General features: G+C 38.1%; 1 long non-coding RNA gene across 1 annotated transcript; it reads left to right on the top strand.

Annotated features, from left to right (window-relative positions):
* Positions 1-3119, top strand: LOC122999501. Its single transcript, XR_006407742.1, has 3 exons — positions 1-104; positions 2743-2790; positions 3096-3119. It is a non-coding gene; the product is annotated as an uncharacterized LOC122999501 (long non-coding RNA).
* The last annotated feature ends 3907 nt before the right edge of the window (positions 3120-7026 follow it).

Genomic DNA, 7026 nt, shown 5'->3' with positions numbered 1-7026 from the left:
TCAGTTACATGTTTGTTCCTCTTCTGGTTAGTTTCCTGTTGAAGCTGCTGATTAACGTCATCTTCACTCATCAGCTTGATTCAGATGATTTTCAGCATCTAAAGGTAACGTAACCAACAGTTTTCATCATGTTTGTGTTAAAATGATTTGATAACAGTAGAGATGGTTGTTATAGTGATGAGTTATGTTGATTTGTTGGCTGCATTCAGGGTTTCCGGGTTCATTAAAAAGTCTGAAGTCCAATAATCTGAATTTTAGGCCTTAAAATGTTTTAAAAGGACATTACTTTTATTAACTTCAGTCTCGCTTTTAAATGTGTTTTTGTGAAGTATTTATATTGATCACGCGGCAACAAAACTACAAAACGAAACCAACATGTGTAGGAACCTGATCAATGCAGCGATGCATCGTTATTATTCATTTAGAGCAAATAAACTATCATCGTACAGTCAGTCAGGTGAGTATATTTAAGCAGCTTATATCAATAATCATTAATATTCTCATTAACTGCTAAAACAAGTGATAAAGATCAGAGATTTGATTGATGGATCAGAGCGAAGCTTCTCCTCACAGAACCAAAGAGTCTGATTAACTAACAGTTAAATGTCGTTCAGACTCTACAGAATACTTTACTTTAGTTTCAGTTCCAGTCAGACTTTAGATGGAATTAATTTTAAATATGAGGACGCATCACTGTGTAATGATCTCTGCTTTCATTATTATGATTATTGTCTCATCCAGAGAGGTGCAGGTTTACTCTGAGGGGGGTCACAGTCAGATCTGGTCTCCACTAAAATGGTCCTTTTAAGTCTCGAGGAACAAAAATCACCTTCTGCATTAAAATAGTGCTTGATTTGAGATAATGTTGGTTAAATAATCTGCTTTTGAAGTTATGATTATTTATTCTTGTATAACATTACAACTATCTAGCTAGTGGTGCTATTGAGAATAACTCCCACTAGAACCAGTGTGTAACACAAACTGGTGGGACTGGAGTTCGATAGTTGTTGTGAGGACATTTCATTCATCCAGACTGTTTGTTCTGTGTTGAGTTGTTAGACTTTGAAGGTGGTTTTGTGAGTTTTAGAACAGCAGAACTCAGGTTTAACATTGTTTAACCAGCTTTAATGATCTAAATCATATTGTGATGTTTTGTAAAACTGTTTAATTTATAGAAACTGTTTGACGTCTCTTAACAAGGTTTCACACTCAGTTTATTATGAAAACCTGATGGAAACCTGATGGGGATCCCTGAGACCACATCTCATCAAATACGGGTCTGCAGGCTGATGTGCATCAGTTTACTGCTGTAGAGTGTCTGAAGTTGAGTTAGTGATTAGAAACATTCAGTTTCCTTTCAATAAACTTCTGAGTTGAACATCTTGTTTTAGTGTTTAATATGTTTGAAGGGATTTTATTCTGTTTTATTCATCAGTGAAACATTCTGGAAATTCAGAGCCAGTGAAACTGGTTTGGTATTTAGAACGATAAATAGAGTTTGTTTGTTTGTTTGTTTTTAAAGCGACAGCAAACTGTGTTTTATCAACGCATTTTTCAGTTCCTCAAAGTGGAAAAACCTCATTACCGTAATAAAACACGTGTTTGCGCAGGAGGAAGTAACGTGGCGGCTGGTTTGACCGCAGTAGAAAACACTTAAATTAGGTTAATTAACTGATTAACTTTACAAGTAATTCTGGGACTTTGATTTTCCTTCATATCCTTTGTACTTTTTGTCAGTTTGGATGTGAAATAGATCTTAAATTGCATCTTATTGGTCCAAAAAAGGTCTAAACTTGTTGAAACTCTGTGCTTTGGTGGAATGAACAAAACTACAGAAAAAACAAGAAAAGCTTCGTTTTGCTGAAACTGAAATTCAACCTCTTCAAATGTTTGTTTGTTTAATTCTGTGGTTCATGTTGAGGCTCCACTTTGTGGTGGTCTGTTAATTATGCTTAATTAACGAGATAATTAGTCTATTTTACATAAGAATATGGAGAAGAATAATATCCAGCTCAGACTTCTGGTTTAATGAAAATATTAATGAATATTAATGAATAAAACATGTAATATGTTCATCAATAGATCAGATTCATGTGTTTGGTCATTACAGTCATTCTCAAACAGAAAACTTTCCCCAAATATAAAGTACAGAACACAACTGACACTGGGTGTTAAAGGGTTAATGTACAATGATACTGATTTTTACATGTTATATTAATAAATATTTACCTTTAAAAATATCATTAAAAGTAAATCATGTTGTTTAAATAAATGCTTTGTAGTCAGTTAATTAATTGATCATAAAACAGTAAAATCTGCTGCAAATACATCAGCAACAGTATTGCTGGGCAGCAGTTTCATGACAAAGTGGAGATAATGTATTTTGGTGAAGGAAGGGTTAAAGCTTTCAGTTGTTTAAATATTCCACATGTTTTGCTCCTTTTTGTCCACATCAGACAGACAACAATGACATTAGTTTGTGGACAGATGAACATCAGTTTCCAGGTAAATCAGAATACTGCGGCACTGTGAGATTGTTTAATGTCCTCACAGAGAGTCTTGGCAGGTTCCTCCTGTGTGTTTGGAGCTGAACTCTGCTGCAAGGTTCACTGGTTTAATATCATCTTTATGGTTTTGGACTTTGACTGTGAAGTTATGAGAGCGTGACAGCGTCCTCAGATTGATGATGAAGGACTGATGAAGGAGAATCAGCTGCAGCTTCTCTCTGTGTTTCCTCTACAGGTGAAGGTAGAACGACTCTGTGACCAGATGTGGATCTGAATTCACCTGGTGAGTATTTTCTTCTTTCTGCCACACAGCTGAATAAAAATATATCATGTCATCAGTTTTTAAACAGAAGTGAACTATAACTTGCTGCATATGAGTCTCTAGTGGACAAAAATACAACTGTATAAAAAGGAATATAGTTAATGCAGTTTCTTCAACATGTATCCACAGTGGAAATCTTAAAGTAATTACTGACTTTGGCTCCATCTGGTGGTAGAATAAAGAATGACAGTGTGATAGACAGCAGTGTGGCTCTGTGATGTGCAGCTTGTTGTAATGAATGAGCTTGTTGTTGTGTTTGTGTGAAGGTGTTTCTCTGCTATGGATCAGTGTGAGGACAGAGAGGAGGGAGTCCCTCCCTCTAAAAGCTCTCTGTGTGGGGAACATGACAGCCAGACCAAAGCTCAGAGGTGAGATGAGGATCTCTAACTGTCCATCACTGTTCTCCACTCACATCACTCCACCATCATTATTCACACTCAAAGCTCTGTGTGTGTTGTGTTGAAGCCCAGAGCAGCAGCACAGACCAGACTCTGCTGGACCTGAACCCAGCTGTGTGTCCATGAAGAGTGACCGGTCTATGGATCGATCTGATACCTTCAAACATGAACACCCCTCAGCTGATCGATGGTAAGAATAGAGCAGTCATTGATTTTCTCTTCCTAACGCAGCTGTTATCAACATTAAAATGTAAAATTCTTTTCAGCGTTATTTTATCTAAAGGTCTTTTTTTTTAGATTTTCAAGGGGCCATATTATACCCTTTTCCACAAGTTAACACAAATAATAATAAAATGTATGCTGTATGCTTTGGTCAAAATACCACAAGGATCCAGCACCACAGACCAAACTTTTTAACTAGAGAACTAGCTCTATCGATCGACCTATTACCTTCAAACATGGACATCAGTCTGCTGATCAGAGGTCAGACTGTAAAATGTTTGTGTCTGTTATTATCCAACTCTCATAAGAAGACATATCATGGATGTAAAAATTAATTCTTGACCTTAGTGACTGATACTGTTTTTACAACTCCTCCAAATTAAACAACCAGTGGTTTGATCATGTGACTCCAGAACGACACATAGCAGTGTTTTCTAATCTGGCGTCTCTATCAGCAGTAATCAGCAGGACGACATCATCTGTCTGTGTTTTATAAAACCGTCACACATCACTGTTAAACTATAATGATGTTTCATGGTTCAGGTCTGGTTAGGTTTAAGGAAAGATGATGGTTTGGGTTAAAATAATCACTTTTTTAAGAATAGAGAAACATGTGGTGGGTTAAAGTTACTACTTCCTTAAAGTTAGACCACCTTTGTCGTCATGGCAACCATCATAACCATCGTAGTTATGGTCTCCTGTGTCAAAGTCCATTGTTGGGTTAAAGCCTCCATCCAGCCTCCTCCTCTGAATGAGGAAATCTGTCCACATATATAAACATCAGCTGAACTGCACCACTGCTCCACCTCACAGTTACTACGACCACTAGATGGCAGCTGTCACTCAAACTAACTACAGGTTGTTGTTGGTGACTGACATTGTGACCAGAGGCCTGTACTATGAAGCAGGATTTGGGGTTATCGAGGTAACTTCAGGTTTAAGTCTGGGTTTTCAGTCCTACGTCGCCGGTTCACTTCTTACCGGGGTTCATCACCATGGTAACTGATGCTGAGCAGTTAACTTTATATGATCGGATCACAACCTGTCAACACTCCGACCACTGACCAATCAGATCAATGGAGTCATCATTCCTACAGGATCCCGACATGGACAAAAGTCCTGAGTTACAATAAAGTGACAAGTAAAAAAGAACAATATATACATTATTATAGGTCAGTAGAAACATTTTATAGTTTCAGACTTTCTGTTTCCACTCTGGTTTTAAAACAGAGCTTCTAACAAACGGAGAGATCGTTCAAAACACTAAACACCTGATGATGATTTTAGCTGCGTGTTAATTGTACAAAGTTGACTTTATCCCTGGAGTGACAGTTGACAGTGTGGATGATTTTACACTCTGATTCTATCACTGCAGCTCAGAATAACATGAGACACCTGTGTGATGATAGTTGGAAATAAAAACCAAAGCTTGTCTTTTATTAAAAGAAATAATCAACACTGTTAATTGGCTCCATGATTATAAAGCAACATTTCAGTCAGATAGACTCATCAGTTATTAACTACTTTTCCACTCTTTGCTTCAGTAGCAGAAACAGTCTGATGTTACTTTTTAAGTTTTTTTATGTGACATATTCAGATGGTTTCTTCATCATCCAACTAAATAGCAAAAAATACTCTCTCTATACTTAAGTCATATATAATAATTCCTACATGTATTTTAAGCTGTGGCCTACTTTTAATATGTAGAAATTATTGCTAGTGTTTCTACATCTTCTTATTCTGTTGTATGATTACAAGATCGTTTACATTTCACTTTGTTGAATATGACCTTTGGCTGTTGGTAAAACAGAAGTTTTCTGTAGGTTCTTGGTTTCATCTCATATCATGAAGTACTTCATTCATGGTTCTGATGATGTCACTCTTATTTAAAAACTCCACCTCTGTCACATGATCGCGCTCGTAGCAGGAAAACCCCGGGTTGACTGAGCAGTTGATAACCAGCTTCGTAGTACTGGTTATCTGGACAGCTAATGTTAGGTTCAGTGAAGCTAGGTAATGAAAAGATATCCTGGGTATGTTGAACTTGCTTTGTAGTACAGGCCTCTGTCATGTTGTTTTTCTTGGTCTCCACCAACATCACTGAGGCCTGATGTCCTGCTGTCAAAGGCTTCATAGCAGGAGATCATGTGTGAGGAGACTGTGTCCAGGGAAGATCAGATCTGTCAGGTTGGGGAAGCAGGAGTGGACCCAAACGCAGAGGCCGGAATGCAGATTTGATGAAAATCTCCTTTAATTGTGGATGGTCAAGAACAGGCAAACAGAGCTGAACAGAACTAGCAGACGAAACTAAACGAATGATCCCAGGAAGACTCAACTCAAAACCAGACCTTAAATACCAGACTAAACTAATCAAGGGATGGGGAACAGGTGACGAGACACAAGGGCAGGCTGGGAGTGATTGGCTGAGGAAACACAGGAAGCAGAGCAGGGCTAACGAGGGTGAAGCAGGGCAGGTGAGGAGGAGTACATGAACACACAAGGGAAACACAATAACAAAACTAAAACCCAGAAAACACAATATTCTAAATACAACCCACACCAACCTGTCCAAGTGCTACCATGAACCTAAACTAAAGTACACAACACACCAGGCTAAACAACAAAAGGCAGTCCAAACCCACCACCCAAATATAACAAGACCCATATGAACAGAAGGACTAAACAGAAGTGCAAACCAGGAGACCCCAAAGAACACAAGAACATAAAAAGACCAAAAAACACACAAAGTCCAGGCAGGGTGTGACAAGATCGAGATGGCTCTGTGGTCTCTAAACTAGTTCGCCACGCTAACAATACCAGTTTGGTGTAGCTGTGTGGATCAGTTTCTTACTGCAGGTTTATGTAAACACATCTGATGTGTCAAAACACAAAAACACAAAACACACAATCTTCAAGATCAACACTGTAAGTTACACTTGTTTTTATCATTTCTCTGTTTCCATCAGGATCCATCAGCAGAGACCAGATTCTCCTGAACCCAGCTGTGTGTCCATGAAGAGTGACCGGTCTATCGTTCGACCTATTACCTTCAAACATGGACATCAGTCTGCTGATCAGAGGTCAGACTGTAAAATGTTTGTGTCTGTTATTATCCAACTCTCATAAGAAGACATATCATGGATGTAAAAATTAATTCTTGACCTTAGTGACTAATACTGTTTTTACAACTCCTCCAAATTAAACAACCAGTGGTTTGATCATGTGACTCCAGAACGACACATAGCAGTGTTTTCTAATCTGGCGTCTCTATCAACAGTAATCAGCAGGACGACATCATCTGTCTGTGTTTTATAAAACCGTCACACATCACTGTTAAACTATAATGATGTTTCATGGTTCAGGTCTGGTTAGGTTTAAGGAAAGATGATGGTTTGGGTTAAAATAATCACTTTTTTAAGAATAGAGAAACATGTGGTGGGTTAAAGTTACTACTTCCTTAAAGTTAGACCACCTTTGTTGTCATGGCAACCATCATAACCATCGTAGTTATGGTCTCCTGTGGCAAAGTCCATTGTTGGGTTAAAGCCTCCATCCAGCCTCCTCCTCTGAATGAGGA

Source organism: Thunnus albacares, chromosome 16 (assembly GCF_914725855.1).
Source record: "Thunnus albacares chromosome 16, fThuAlb1.1, whole genome shotgun sequence".
Classification (NCBI taxonomy): Eukaryota; Metazoa; Chordata; class Actinopteri; order Scombriformes; family Scombridae; genus Thunnus; species Thunnus albacares.
The sequence above is the reverse complement of the archived record's forward strand: the minus strand, read 5'-3'. Positions and strand labels throughout refer to the sequence as shown.